Source organism: Parasteatoda tepidariorum, chromosome 3 (assembly GCF_982258835.1).
Source record: "Parasteatoda tepidariorum strain Cologne lab strain chromosome 3, Ptep-v5.0, whole genome shotgun sequence".
NCBI lineage: Eukaryota > Metazoa > Arthropoda > Arachnida > Araneae > Theridiidae > Parasteatoda > Parasteatoda tepidariorum.
In genome coordinates this window covers 86557508-86573990 of record NC_141757.1, presented here as the reverse complement: position 1 = coordinate 86573990, position 16483 = coordinate 86557508, and the positions used below count along the sequence as shown (strand labels likewise).

At 26.9% G+C, this 16483-nt stretch overlaps 1 protein-coding gene across 4 annotated transcripts in view; it reads right to left on the bottom strand.

The window, feature by feature from the left end:
• LOC107437138 (uncharacterized) overlaps positions 1 to 16483 on the bottom strand; it is a 175716-nt gene extending 159233 nt beyond the window's left edge. The window contains exon 1 of one of the 4 annotated variants that reach the window (XM_087159760.1): positions 16187 to 16483. The gene's annotated coding sequence lies outside the window, so the exon portion shown is untranslated. The remainder of the gene's footprint in view (positions 1 to 16186) is intronic. The other 3 variants (XM_087159757.1, XM_087159762.1, XM_087159759.1) reach the window with 3 other exon arrangements.

Genomic DNA, 16483 nt, shown 5'->3' with positions numbered 1-16483 from the left:
TTTAGGCTCCTTTCACCTTTATGGCGTTTATTTACTCATGTGCCCTTGATTCTTTGATAATTAATTGCTCATCTAAGTGGCGTCTGCCAGATAATCGAAAAGTCAACTCTTTAGTTCATCTCTGGAATTGTCTTGAAATCTCTCAGTCCGCGGACGCCACATTTGAAAGCTGGAGCGTCATCTCAGTATTTCTTCATTAAGAACAAATATGAATATACTACGTCGCGACTCACAAATTGATTTACAGACCTTCATTTGGTTGTAATATTAAAATGGCGTTTGATTTTATTTATTCATTTGGATTTGTATCAATTAAAATAAAGAAAACGATAATTTAACTTCCTTTTAAAATTGAATATTCAAATAGTTCCTCGTTTTGCTACTCTTTATGCTATTTAACATATTTACAGAAACATTAAATTTGAATCGCAATCTTTTAGTTGATAGATGTTTTTTTTTTTATAGCAGGGGCGACATTTCAGTTTCGCAATGAACAAATATGAATGGGTAAAATACTACGTTGTGACATAAAAGATAATTTACGGATCTTCATTCGATTGCATAATTAAAATATCGTTTTCTTATCAGATTTGAATCAAACTTTTAAAAAACTAAATAAATGAAAACGATTATTCCGCGCAACCTAAAGAGAACAATGAAAATGGTTCCGTGACTTTTAAGCTTATTAAAAGTTTATAACTACATATTTGGAACTTTTATAAAAAACATTAAATCTGTCTAAAAATCTTTTTGTTGGGTGACGCCTCTTTTAAAAGCTATAGCATCATATGATTATTTTTTTCATCGAAAATAAATTTTAATAAATAAAATTTCCCGTTAAGGCTAACAAATTGATTTACAGTCTCTCAATGAGTTGAATTGTGAAATTTATATTCTTCAGATAATGAAATCAATTTTATTTATGAACATTTAAAAATAAAACGAGAAAATTTTATTGAAAAATAATAATTAAAATTCTTCTCTCCCGAACATGTTAAAACCATTTTTGGTGATATAGTCTTAAAAAAATACTAAATTTAAAATTATCGATTTTGTCTGCGTGACGTCATTTCAATATTTTACACTGTGAGCATATAAAATACTGTGTCACAACATTTAAATTGACATCCATCCCTTTATTTGGTTCTGTTATTACGATAACAGTTTTCAAGTTTTATAATCAATATTATTTATAAGCAATTACAAATAAGCAGGAGATTTTAATTTTACTAGAAAATAACAATAAAATTGTATATGACACGCAGAACATATGAAAACCAATTTTGATGTTAGTCAAAGAAAAAACTAAAATTAAACTAATTTATATTGTAACTTTCTACTTGTTTAGTGCCATTTCAATATTTTTCGTGAATAATAAATAAAGGATTCATTCAGTGAATCCTCAGAAAATCCTAAGAATAACCGAATTACAAATAAGCTCGAGATTACAAATGAGCTCGAGATTTTAATTTTATTATAAAATAACAATGAAATTGTTCTATGACATATAGAATACATAAAAGTCAATTTTGATGTTAGTCAAAGAAAATACTAAATTTAAACTAATTTATATTGTAATTTTCTACTTGTTTAGTGACATTTCAGTATTTTTCGAGAATAATAAATAAAAGAGTCATTCAATGAATCCTCATAAAATCTGAAGAGTGACTGAAAAAGGTTTATTTTTAGTAAGCGGTCATTTCTCGTTAGACTTTTGTTAAAACTTCAAATTAATCTATCATGTTGTTTCCTTTCCAGAGTTTATTGAAGAAACAAACTTAAGTTTATTTCGGAAAGTAGAAAGAAATGAGTTTCGTACAGTTAATAAATACTTTCATTTAAAAGGTTTAACGTCAAAAGGATCAAAACCGAGTTGGAAGAAGTTCGTGGCACATCGCACTCCAGTGGTCACGAGTAGTTAAAATTGGATAAAAGAGATTAAACAATAAACATTGAATGCAAAAAGAATGGGATTTTTCCAAAAGTCAAAGATAATGTTTCGGTAGATTTTTGAATCGAATTGCGGAAAATAGTTGAAACCACAGGCCTATCGCTAGACAAAATACAGTATTTTCAATTTTGGACGAAATATTGAGTTTAAAAATAATATGAATGCTCTCAGTGAAGAATAAATGCAATCGTATAATTGATTCGGGGACTGTTTTTGGCATTATATCTGCGCTCATTCCATTGAGTTTTTGCGTCGATACATAATAGTTAACGAGATATAGATGCGCAAATGTCCATGCTCTAGAAACAAAGTAACATTCGAAACAAATTAAAGAGAATTCAGCTCAAAAGTGGGCGGAGACTGTGAAATTGTCCGATAAAGCGGTGGCCCCACTGCTTTGCGGACACACTCGAAATCATCTGCATTGATATCTTCCAAAAAAAGTATAAGCGATAGATGAAGGGTATTACGTGCCGCCATTGCATTGGTTGAGAGAAGATAAAATGTCCTCATTTGACTAAGAAAAAAGTCTTTTACATCAAGACAACATTTATGTACTCACCTGCACAGCTCTAATTGTGAAAATTTGGGAATTAAAATTCAAATCATATTACAACATGGGTCATATTCACCAGCTTTGACTTTAGTATCGTTTTCGTTCTAAACTTTAAAAAAGGGGCACGACAGGCATATTCAGCTCATGTTCAGCTAGGCGGTCATCAGCCAACCGATACTTATTTTAAGGATTTTCTGAAATGCTATTTTTGGACCTCTTAAAAAGTTGGAGAAACGTAGAGGGAAATGTTTTAAGCTAAAAGAAAATTATACAGAAATTTTTTAAAAAAAAACTTCCCCAAATGCTCTTTAAACTTTTTCTAAGGATATTTTGAACGACAAAAAAAGGAGATTTAGAAGGAGAAAAATAAGCATTTCAACAATATTTTTGATGATAAAGTATTTTGTAAATATAAAGACTGAATATGTATTGTTGTCATTCAATCTGTGACACGCCATTTTCGTATTTTTATAAGAAAAACAAATATAAGTGCATAAAATATACAACGTCGTGACGTACAGGATTATTTACGAGCCTTCATTCGATTGAAATAATAAATTATTACTATTTACAGTTCATACGGATAATTGTTGTAGAGATTATAGTTTTTATATCGCTAAAATTTTTGGATAATAGTTTTTTTTCTTTGGTTAATAAAAAATTCATTTGATTTTACGTTTTTCGGAAATTTAGCACATGTGTTGTTAATAATAGAAATCAAAACACATACATACAAATAAAATTATTTACGTCCAAAGAACTGCTAAATCTGAGCAAAAATAATATCAGGACAAGTGTGAATACCACTTGTTTTAATTTTGAAATAAACCACATCTTACACTTCCCAAAAACATAAATACAATTTCCAAACAAGAAACACCATATTGAATTACGCTATGTTGAAGTACTTCGGACTGTGTATATAAACGGTACTCCATGTATGGGTCACTATAAGGATCGTAGTAATGGCTGATCGTAATAAAGAACATTGAGTGTATCTGTACAAATACTACACTGTCGTGCAGTAGGAAAATCAACGTAAGTGACAAAAAAATTCGAAATTGAGTTTTTAAAATATTTAGCATTTTCGTATATTAATTTATCTTTATATTGCAAACAAAAGAGAAAAAAGATTTTTATTGGCAGTTTCAAGATTTTTATTAGCAGTCTGTGTAATCTACTGTCTTAAATTCTTTCATTGATCATTAATTTAAATTAGATTTAATTTAATTATAATTTGAAAATGTTATAAGTAAAAAATTTTGATGTTTAGTTTATTTGTTTTCAAAAGCATTAATATTTCAAAGAGTGGAAAATTTATATTACGTTAAACAATCCAACAAAAATAATTACACTAATTAAACACTATTCATCATTTTTCAATCAAACACCAGTTATATTATGCAATACTATCTTTCGCAAGACCAATTTACCAACGGACGCTTTTCGCTCATTTTATCTCAATTTCGCTCATTTTATCTCAATTTCGCTCATTTTATCTCAATTTCGCTCATTTTATCCCTATCAAAGAATAAGAAGTAAACGAAATTCCTTCTAAATCTTATTACTTTTAAAAGGAAGACATCTTCATACGGAGACTAGCTGTATCAACACTACGTCTCTCTTTTAGCAATTCTTATAAGATGGCCTCAGAAAATAAACTCGATTTACTGTTCGAGTAATCGACCAAATTCGTCTTTGAAAATTAAGTTACCTGTCCACCCAGCAAGCTTCAAGGTTTTTTTCGCATTCAACCCGCTTCCGACCAAGCACAGGAAAATAAAGTGTCTCCGTTTTGTGCCCATCTGTCTCAAGGTCGGAAGAGATAACCGCCCCCCCCCCTGGGTAATTTTATAAGGAAAAAAAATCCTAGAATGCGAACATTTTTGTTGTGATAATATATTTCAGAAAGGGAAATGATTATATAGATTTTAAGTAATGGCTAGTATTTGCTTGCATATAGGCTTCAACGAAAAATGTCACTAATTTAAGATGCATTACTGTGATTTTCTTAGAGAAATGTAATTTTCGCAAATAGTGTTAATAAATAAATTTTTTATACTTTTTCATTTACGTACATTGGAAACTCTCTAGAACCCGAGTTAATTAAATTTTCTTAAATTGACTACATTATCTGAAGAATATGAACTTAATAATTCAACTTACTGAGAGACTTTAAATAAATTTGTAAGCTGCCAACGGTCATTTAAAGCTAAAAACAAATCTGGTAAAATGACCGCATTAAATATAGCTAGAAATATAGTAATGATATTTCTGGCAAAAAAAAACAGCATAATTCTGATAATGATCAGTTCATATTAGTAACAATTTACCGGAAATTCTGGTTTTCTAAATTATAGTACTTATTATCACACATTTAGTAAAATATATAAAACTGAAAAGTAAATTTAACCGATAAGTGTTTTCTTAAGCCGTACTTCAAGGTATCATGAAAAATTTTTCAAATTTTTCCACGTTTACCTAATTTTATTACCTATCATAAAACCTATTTTATAACTAATTTTGCCAAAATGATTACCAAAGTGCTTCGATGAAAATTACCGAACTTTTTGGTGTTCTCATAGACGCCAGAAGCACGGTAAGGTTTACTATTTTCTGGTAGTTTTGACCATACTTTTTTTCTCAGTTTATACAGAAAACAAAAAATAAATAAATGAAACTTAATTCTTCTTGAGTTGAATTGCAAGCTTGCATATGTGCTGCACTTTCTTATCAATAGCAACTAGTTTGCATCGCATTTTGGCAGAAATTTAAAAAAAAATCATAAGTACCTCGTAAATATGAGTTTTTAGAACAACGTGGGAAGTAAATTTAGCATTTTTTGTATAAAGAGTTCCTAAAATTAAAAAAAAAAAAAAAAAATACTTGATGTTTTTTTTTCCTCTAACTAATTCTTGCACACAAATAAATTGACAAAAAGTTTGAAAAAAGAATGTCACTAAAAATGGTAGTCGGTAATGAATATTTATATTTGAATTCTTAATTTGAACTTGAATTTTGATTAATAAATTTGAATTAATTTAAATTTGAACTTGTTTTTAGCATTTGAACAGTTACAATTAAAACCACATTCATCTATAAAGACCATTGCTAACAACAAGTTAAAAATATTCTTCTAATGAATGAATTTATTCTAATGACGCATAAATCAATAATACCTCTCTTTCATGTATTTTAACAACGAATAAAAAAATTTAACTATGCTAAATTCAATTGCACCGTATCTTTCGAGAAAGACTTCGAAAGTTTCGATTTATTGCACAATTATTCTAAGACCGAAAGCATATTTTAAAATAACTTCACGTGTCACTAATGCCACAATAATAACATCTTTGCTGTTGTAATCTTGAGTCCAATAAAATCGAAAAGATTGCAAGAAAAACACTTGAAAAAAATATAATTAAAAATATTTACAATGTACTTCTTTCAATCATATTTTATTAAATATTTTGTATGTTATTAAAAAACGACTAACAATAGCTTAACTTTTGCACAAAATGTAAAAAAATTATTTGAAGAAATGAAATTACGTTTATTTCTAGACTAGTCACTTTTCGTAAATCAAATTCCTACGAGTGAATTAAAATGGATTAAATTTTATATTCTCGCAGAATTTATTCAATTCTATTACGAGGTTTATGCCATCTAAGAGTTTATCAAACTACCTTTACGTGGTTTGTGTTGTTTTTTTTTTCTCGCTTTTTAATTTACTTGTTTGAAGCATTTTAAATTAAAAAGGCGACTGCTTTAAAAAAAATATTCTTTTTGTTTTATATTTCTTTGAATTAAATTTGAAATCTAATTTATTTTCGATTATTGCTTTTAAATCCCTGCCTTTAAATATTATAATATTCAGAGTTAATTAATTTAAAAAGTGATAAATATTTTTTATATTTACTTTACTTTCTACACTTTCGTACTAAAAAGAATTTTTGTTCTGATTTACAAATGTAGTTAAAATATTCAGAAACTACTTCCGAGTCCAAGCTCTGAAAATATATTTTAGAACAAGTATAAAATTTCAGAGCTCAGCTCTGAAATAATAAAGATTATAGAACTTGTTTCATTAATTTATGAAAAAGGTTATTTTCAGGCAAAAATTTATGCCTCTTAATGTTTATTTCGTTTATTCCATTTTTATTACTTCCATAACGACATAAATAGGACTATGAAACTATTATATTCTCCCTAGTTAATTAGTATATAGTAGATCCAGGTCTATACAGACTTTCATTCTTTTTATTGTATTTAGACTATTGATGATTTCGTAAGGTGTAAAAAATCCCAGATCAAGTTATGGTAAAAAGTACTGGCACTCTGAGTGCAGCATCCATAATATCGATTTTACTGTAAAATTTCTTTTTACAGTAAAAGTTTGTCCTAAAATAATTTAAGTAATATTTATTTACAATAATTCAGGGAAAGTACAAAGTAAAAGTATGTCAGATTTCATGTTCAATAAAATTTCACTGTAAAAATTACCGACACCCTGAGTATCAATAGTTTTTACCAAAATTTCATCAAAATTTTTTACTGTGTATTGGTAAAACGGTTGAAATATATGAAATATGTGAAAAGATACGAAAAGGTTAAAAATCACTAAAAAATGGAGGCTAATTCACAGTAAACAAAATTTCTAAATGACTTTCAACATATTATTAAAAACTCCTATGAAAAACATACCGAATTCAACAACCCTTTATCAGCAGTAAATTAAATTGTTAATAACTTATTGTAAATTAACTAAAAATAAATTAACTGAATGATTGTCTTTCCTATTACAAAAATCACTTAACTTAATTAAAACATAGTCTTGAATTATGCAATTCTAATTTGATAATTCTTATTATTTTTGGAACAAATTTTTAAATTTCATTCAACTTTATATTCAGCAAAATTTGAATTTAAATACATTGTCTTTTACATTGTATATTTTCACCTTTTTATAATAACTAATCTAAAGATTTTCTGTACATTTTAAATTTGCTTGTAAGTTTAAGTTAATAAAGTTTTGAATTCTTCGAATTTACTATCACTTTATTTCCCTGTAAAATAATATTTTTCATAGAAATTCCAATAAATATTTTAAACGTTTACTATACATCATCTCAAAATCTAAAAATAGTTTATACCAATGAATACGTCTAAATGCAGCGTTTATTTTTAGAACTCAACATATTATATTTTTCCATTTACAATACATCCAAATCATAAAAATGTAAGCAAATTTTCACACAATGTTTTCGAAAAAAAATGCTTTTAGGAAACTAGTATAAAAGATAATTCTTAACCAATTACTAATACAAAAATATTTGTCTCAGTATTTCAAGAATCACCAAGAATGTATCATTTAAAGCCAAGTACGAAGAACTAATATCGCAAAACTGTTTTGTTTCTGTGAAACAACCCAAAGTTATGTGTAGTAAAAACAAGAAAGGCTACTTAAAGGACACAGAGCGAGACTTCCCTGATTGAGAATTGTTGAATAGCCCTAAATACCAATTTTATGAGAATCTTACGACCAATAAATAATGAGCAAGACAAATTAATTAAATTATTCTCTTTATTGGAGTACGTCTTATGAGGAAACAAGAATGACGACGAAAAGACACAATTCAGAATGAAAAATTTCTTTTTGCTTATATCCAAGCAATTAATTATAAATATGTCAAAATTGTGTCGTAAGAATTTTATTAACTAGAGTAATGTTTTAATAAATGGATGCTACATACTCAATTAAAAATGTGTGATTATTATTGGTGTAACAGCTGTCGTTTTTGGTTTAATTAAGTATATCTTACGCAAAACTAAATATAAATAAATAAGTAACACTTCGTAAGAAACCAAATTTTAAACTACGAATTTTTAAAATGGAAAATTCAGGAACTATTTGACCAACTTTAATCAAATTTTGTTTTTGTTATTTAAAATTATGTACTTTAAAATGATGTAAAAATATGCGGAGTGTACGATTTATGATTTTTTCGACTATAACTAAATAAAGTAATAAAAACTATTAAATTTTTTTTCCAGGGTGGAATACCTTTGGACAAATGAATTTTGCAATTTATTGCAAAAGCTTTTCTATTCGTTTAAAAAGTTCTCCAGTCATAACGAAATACGTAAAAGTTAAATAATTATTAAGGACTTCAAATTTTCGACTGCTCTCTTGAGACCATATTTTTCCAATTGCGATTAAGATAAAGAATCCAAATCCGTCAAAAAAAGTTATGTTAATTAAAAAAAGCGTTTTTTTATATACTTTAATAGCCTAAAATATCATCTGATCTAATACATTAGGCTCTCAAACCATTGAGACAAAGTCTTAGTACGTGAAAATCCGATCATTAGATCAAAAGTTAGTCAGGATTATCACTTTTTTGCACACATCCCTTGTACATTATTACAAACTATATCAGTGTTCCGTAACCACCATCCTAAATGTATAGTTTTAGAGCCCTTGTCAAAAATATGGTTTAAAAACTTTACGCTTTAGACGTAACAAATTAATATTTAAGCAGGCAAAACCAATTCTAAATCTCTTCACCCACAGCAAGCAGGTTGGGATGAATAACATCAAAATTAGTTTGATTGTCTTTAGAAACTTTTAAATATTTCAAATAAACATCTTATAACTCCTCTCTCTTTCTAATGCAATCAAACAGGGTTTGATGTGATCAGTCTCGCCTTCTTGAGTTATGTTTCATTAGAGATCAATAATGTTTTCGTTTTATTTGTTTTTAAATGTTAATTTGAAAGCCTAAGCATGCGTATATTTTTAACTACTTTTTGAATAAAGATATTTAATATATATTTCACATGTGGTTTTTGGAAAGAAACACAATTCAGAAAGATTAATTACAATATTTCTAAAATTACCACTTAGGAATAAATATAAGCTTGATTTTTTTAATGCTAGAAATAAATTATTTACATAATCCGGTAGCTTTTTTTTCATGACATTACACTGACAATTGAAAAAAGTATTTTCTGGAAAATTTTATGTAAGCGTATTAAATATTGCGACTTCTTATATGTAATAACTCACATCATAACGGTAAAACGTTCATTTTTTCAAATACAGCTGCTGGATTTTAATATTAAATGTATACAGTGAGCAAAATAAAAAACGAGTCACCCGGAATAACTTTTGATCCACTGATCGGATCTTCACATTCTAGGACTCGATCTTAAAGGTTTGAGAGGGTGTCCTCAAATATGCGAATTAGTGCAGACGATATTTTAAGTTACAAAATAAAACACAAAAACGTACTTTCACTGAATAAGCATGCCTTTTTACTTAACATACCATAGGGAGTAGTTACAATCTAGTAAATGTGGTCTCAATAGTTTGGTCAGGAGATCTGTCCAAATTTCAAATCCTTAATGTTAATTTTACTTTTAGTGTAATTCGCCATATCTATGAATTTAGAAAAAAATTGAACACAACAGTAAAATTCGTTTGTCTAAAGAAATCTATGCAAAAACTAACTTTTTGTAAATATTATTTTTTTTTATTATTATATTTAGTAATAGTAAAAAAAATTAATCGTAAGGTATATAATTTTTACATCATTTTGAAAAATGTAATTTTGCATGATAAAATACATAATTTAAGCGAAATCGGCCAAATAGTCGTATATAAAATTCGATATTGAAAGTCAGAAATTAAATCTGTCAAAAAAAAGCGCGTTTATTTAGAGAAAGTACGTTTTTGTGTCTTATTTCGTTGCAAAATATCATCTGCACAAACTAATAAGCATGTTTGAAATCACCCCTTTAAGCCATTAATGTTATATCCCAGAACATGGCAATCTGATCATTGGATCAAAAGTCATTTAGATTAATCCGTTTTTTTTTCACTGTTTAACAATTTGTATAGCTTCTTACTACACATTTGTAATTGCTTCTCTTTGTTCTATTTAGAATTCTCGTAATTCGTAATTCTTTGATTTTTCAGTTTTTTATTTCCCCTTCATGGAAATTCTTACAAAAATATCCCAATGTTTTTATGATTATTGAGTGAGGATGAGCGGGATTTATTTTTGTTCTTGCTAAGACTTCTTTCGTTGCACGTTATAAGCAAAATATAGTCAAACTAGGGCTAAAATGTATAGTAAGGGTAGTCATTTACAACCTGAAATGCGTTTTTACAGCATCGAAAAGAACCGTTGTTTTAAATTAGATTTTGCATTAAACTACTACTAACGCTTCTTTGCTTAACTACTGCTTTAAGCAGATTATTTAAAACTGCTAAGAGCAGTATTTAGGCAAGGAAGCTTATTATAAGCTTTATAATATAAGACATGTTAATATAAAAGAAGACTATATAGATTTTTAATAAATATCATCTTACTTACTTTAAAAAAAGGGTTTAAATGTCTGAAACTTATTTGTGAAATGTCTGGTTGAGGATTAGATACTTAATTCATCAGGAAAAAATTAGGCTTCTCGCACTTTTAATCTCTGAATAAAGCAGTCAGACTTTTTGCGTTGTTAATCCTTGAATAAGTGAAGTACGTAAAAAAATATATATAGCGGCCTACGTTTAAATCAAAAACATTTCAAACTAAATATTACGGTACGTATTGAGTACACCTTAAAAAATGAAAAAAATTTAAAACAAGCAGTTTTCAAAGAAAAAACAAAGCTTTTGAGAAGAAACGCAACGAAAAAGTAATTAAAAATTTCATTAATGAAAAGTAAAAACAAAATAATCACTTACTTTAAGAAAGATTTAATCAGTCACACAATAAAATATGACGCTTTCTGACGTAATTATCAATGAAAAAACCATTCATTTAAAGCAAAATAATAAAAAATTTACATCGCTTAAATAATAAAAGACTTTAAAAAGCGCCCCATTTAAGCGCCAAGCAAAGACATAGCGCCCCATTTTAGGACTTTTATCTTGCTTAAACAGATTATAAACATTTTAAATACGTGTACGTTTAAAAGCAAATAGCGCTTTATCTACAATAGGAAGAATTCTTCACAGAATTCTTTACAGTTTTTCTTTATGCTGATGCAACAAAATTATTTAAGATTTACAAAATAAATAACGAAAAACTTAATAACTTCATGACAAATTAACACGTACTACGATGCAATCCTAAAGGTTCGAAGGGTTAACTTGCAATATGTTAGCGCAGACAATATTTTAAGTTACAAAATTACACAAAAAAATATACTTTCAATGAATAAAACATACCTTTTTTTCGACGAAATTAAAATATTTCACTTATATATTAAAACATATAAGTGAAATTAAAATTCAGAGACTCAAATTTTCAGTCGTTTCAGTGCCTAAATTATTGAGACCATATGTTTTTTTCCGGTTACAGCTAACTACTTAAAAAGTTTTGTATTTGACTTTATAACTTGTAATATTAATATATATTTAAATATAACTTGCAATATTAATATATAAAAAAATTTAGCGCAACACAAAAAATTTCGATATAACTATAAACTAAATGTTTTAAAATTACAGACGACATGTTAAGAAGTAGGAAGGGCAAAATATTTTTTATGATAGTTTTAAAAAATATCATACGATAAAATTATAAGGAAAAGAAAAATATTTTGAAAGAATATGTAGTTTTAATAAATTTTAAAAAACAATCGCGCTGCTATTTCCCATTGTGTGTTCTTTTTTTATTTTTCTTACTTAAAAAAAATGAGCCACGTAAATGATATGCAGTTTAAGAATTTCATTAAGCAATTTTTATGGAATAATTTGCTACTACGTCTCCTGTTCATATGGTTTTAACACATTAGTATAGCCACAGAGAAATATGTAAAGGATTTTCTCTGCAATATTAGAACATATGAAAATACAAGGCATGTTTTTTATCGATGCGTGTCAAAAAGGCAACAGTCTGGCCCAAATAGTTTTTGCGCTACTCTGCGTAAAAAGCTTAACTATCAGTTAGACTGATAAATAAATGAGTTTATCGTTTTCTTTTATTATTCTTTATTTATTAGTTCGTTAAAGATTATTTATAACCTTTTGGTCATTTGTCTTACATTTGTTCTAAGAAATACTTAGATGTTGATTCGTTAAGGATGCTAAGAAGGGAAAAATACATTTTGCAAAGTAAATAACAATTCATTTTAAACATTTCAATTTTTCACCATTTTTTCTTGTTTTTAAATTTATTTCATTGTTGAATTAAATACTTATTTATATGAAAGAAATATGCCATTTCCCCTTAACATAAAAATAAATACCGAAAAGTATTATTGATGCAGATTTTTGGTTTATCTCCTTTTATAATAGAATTTATTATAAGAGTGATTGTATCAAACATCAGTAAGTAAAAATTATGACGAAAATACTTTTTACGTATTTCAGAACTGAAATGTAAAATTAAAGATTTGAAGTTGATCAAGAAATTTTAGATTTCTACATAAATTCAAAATACAAAAGAAGATTTCAAAACGCTAGCAAAAATTCACACAATCCAATCTTAACTCAATAATTGAGTCAGAAATAAAGCACAAAAACTCAACTTAAAAATTATCGATCACAAAGAATTATGATTCATTCATTCATGGTATAAATATAATCGTACTGAAGTAAATTAAAATATGACAAAGTCACTGTATGTTATACCGTAGAGCGTGAAATATCTACATCGATGGAATGAGCTACTACTTTCGTTAAATATTGCTAGAGGGCGCTGTAGGCGATTGGGTCAGGAGAAATTTCACGAATTGCGTTGTGGTGACATCAGAGTGTATCGTCCTGAAGTATTATGGTTAATGAGTATAATTCAATTTAAATACTGAAATTCAAAAGTATTTAAAATTTCTGAATGTTATCTCATAGAACTCTAAATTCGTAGATTTTTAATTTGAAAATCATCCGCATAAATACCCAGTGCTAATTTTCTGTAGAAGTAGAATATGCATAAATAGCAATAAATTCCGCTTCTTCATAAAATAAGTTATATAAATTATATCGAGTTTAAAAAAATTATAGTTTTTATTAGTTTTAATTGAAAAATGTCATTAAAAAGGAAAAAAATTAATTCAAATTCTTTGCTTTACTTTTGCTCATTTGAGAGATAATTTGAATATAAAACTAAAAAATTAATTTATAAATTAGATTTTTTTCTCTCAAAAGGAAGATCTTTCACAAATTGAAAAGATATTTCTTTATTTCAATTATAATTTTCATTCTCAAGTGAATTTCCAAGCTCATATACTTTTAATTTATTAAAGTTTAAGTAGTATTTAATTATATTTCCCAGAATCGTTTTTAGTTGTATTTCTTTGTAAGTTATTTGTTCTTCAAAATTATAATAAATCACATTAGGCATTGCGTGGTACAAAATCAAAATATTCGTATCTAATTTTCAATTGTACTTTGAATCCTTTATAACAAATTAAATTTTAAAAGAGATTTTGATGAAAATTTCATCATTTTTTAGATGAAAAATCCAAATAAGTTTGTTTTATCTAGATAAATGTGGGTAAACACAGTTAGATCCTTACGTTCAACATTTTTATTCATATATATTAACATTTAAATTAAATCTTATAGTTTAAAAATTAACTTATATGCAGCTCTCAAACTTAAAATTCCGTTACGGTTTTCTCTTTATCATTATTGAGTATAAAATTTCATTATTAATGATTTTACTTGAAAGAAATATAATAAGTCATATATTCTTATCAACAAATATTGCTTTGAATTATGTACCAGACAGTATCTGCAAAATAATCGGTTATAGTCAAAAATATATAATCTATTATTAAAAAATTTCTGAACTAATTTTACAACCAAAAACTTATTTTCTTATCACAATTGACTTGGTTTAAACAGATTTAAATACATTCAAGTTTTAATAAATAATGCTGAATTTAATTAAACTGATTAGTTAAGTTTTAACATTAATAATAAATTATTTTTATGATAACTAATTAGACTTTTAAAAATAATAATTAATTTTATTTAACACTAATAGTTCTTCCTTTGATTTTACTCAAATAGTTTATCATTTTTAATTTAACAATATTCAATTTAAGTTTTAATTCAAAAACTGTATCAGATAATATCAAAATTCTTTACATTTAGTTTGAATTTAGTAATTAATTGAAGAGAATGAATCTTAAAACAAATCAATTTTAATTCCAAAATAATAAACAAAACAGCTGTCTTTTTATTATCTATAGTAATAAAATTCAAGATTTCTACTCAGGTAAAATTAAACAAATGATTTATTTAAATTCAGAATTATTGATTTTTGAAGAATCACTGATTATTAATTTCTTTTATCCATCTTTGTATTCTTTTTGTAATCTAATTTTCATTTTGTTCTCTAGGTGTAAAGTTTGCGTTTGAAGAAAATTGTTTCACTGTTTTTAATTTTGTTTTAAATTTATGAAAATAATAAAAAATTATGATACATTTTTAGATACTCTGAATTCAAATAAGAAGTGGATTTTCAATTAGCGCACATTGCTTATCAGTGTTAGAAATATCTCCTCCCAATTTTTGCATGCATACCCGGATGAAATGTTTACCTAGCAGAGCTTTTTTTTTTTGAATTGCAAATCAATGAAAACATATGAAAATATTTGTTAATATGTTGATAAAAAGTGACATATTAAGGACTTTATATTTCCCTTAATACTTCAACAGTATAAATCATAAGTATTAATCAAGTGCAATTCAAATGCAAAGAAGTTTCAGACATTCTTAACAAAGAAGTTTTAAGCACAAATAATCATTGATGGAATAGATAAGGAGAATTATTATTAACAGCATAGTAATGTTATCGAAAATATTAAGTTCTATCTGCATATGCATGCTCTTTAACGTGTAACTTTAGAACGTTTTTAAAAACTTGTGCATTTTTAAAACGATTTTAAAAACTTTTCCATCTAAACTCGCATCAACGCAAAATGCTCTGTTCCTAATTCTATGAGCTCTCATTTACACTTCAAAGAAAATGTTTTCATTTGTGTATGTTCTCAAATTACTTAAATATGGTTAATTTTACAATATAGTTCCATAAAATATTCACCGAATGACATAGCTATAATAATGATTTTTTGTGTCGGTAAACTGCTGCGTTTAGCAAAATGCATAGCTGTTCAATATTTAAAACTTATTTTTAAACATTGAATTTAAAAATACCTCATAAAGCTCTTTAAATAAGTATGGAACACATCAGAAAACACATTTTAGACCTTAATTAAATGTAGTGACAATATTTCATTTTATATTTAAGCAAGATTAAATAATTTTTTATTTTATTTTTAAGCTAAAAAAAAAACTCCTGTGACGCACTTCCTATTAAACAAGGCATAACTCATAAGCTAATACGGCTAACGTTACACAGAATTAGGAGAGGTGTAAACATACATTTTGACATTTTGCTCAACTAGATAAAAATCTTAATATTTTTCCAAGCGAAAACAAAATTCTTGCAGTTTAAAAAAAGAAATAATGCTTGGTTTTAATTGCAATAAGAATTAGGTGTTTTAAATTAATTAAATCACAATTTCTTGCAAATTATTTTTAAAGTTAACATAATGCCAAACTCTTCATATTTCACAATTAATATCCCTGCAAAATCAATTATTTGCAAATGCGTGTTATCGAGAATCGTTCTTAAAAAGAATTCCAAGAGAGTAACACTTACCCCATATTTTCGGGCAATTAGTATTCATCACCAATGAAAATGACACAGCAATTATCCACATACTTGGTAAAACATTATTTGGCAAACTTTGAAGATCGTGATATTGTTTAATTAGCAACCTCTTAACGGGTTAACACTGTTAATCGCACTTCCACACTATTTCCAGTGCGCGGAACGAGAAATTCTACTTGTTTGGATGGTTGTTTATGATATTTTTTATCTTCCAATTGCGGAGGGGATGCAGTAGATCCCGCTGATCAAACTATCACGTGGTTCAAAACTGAATTCCGGTGTGCT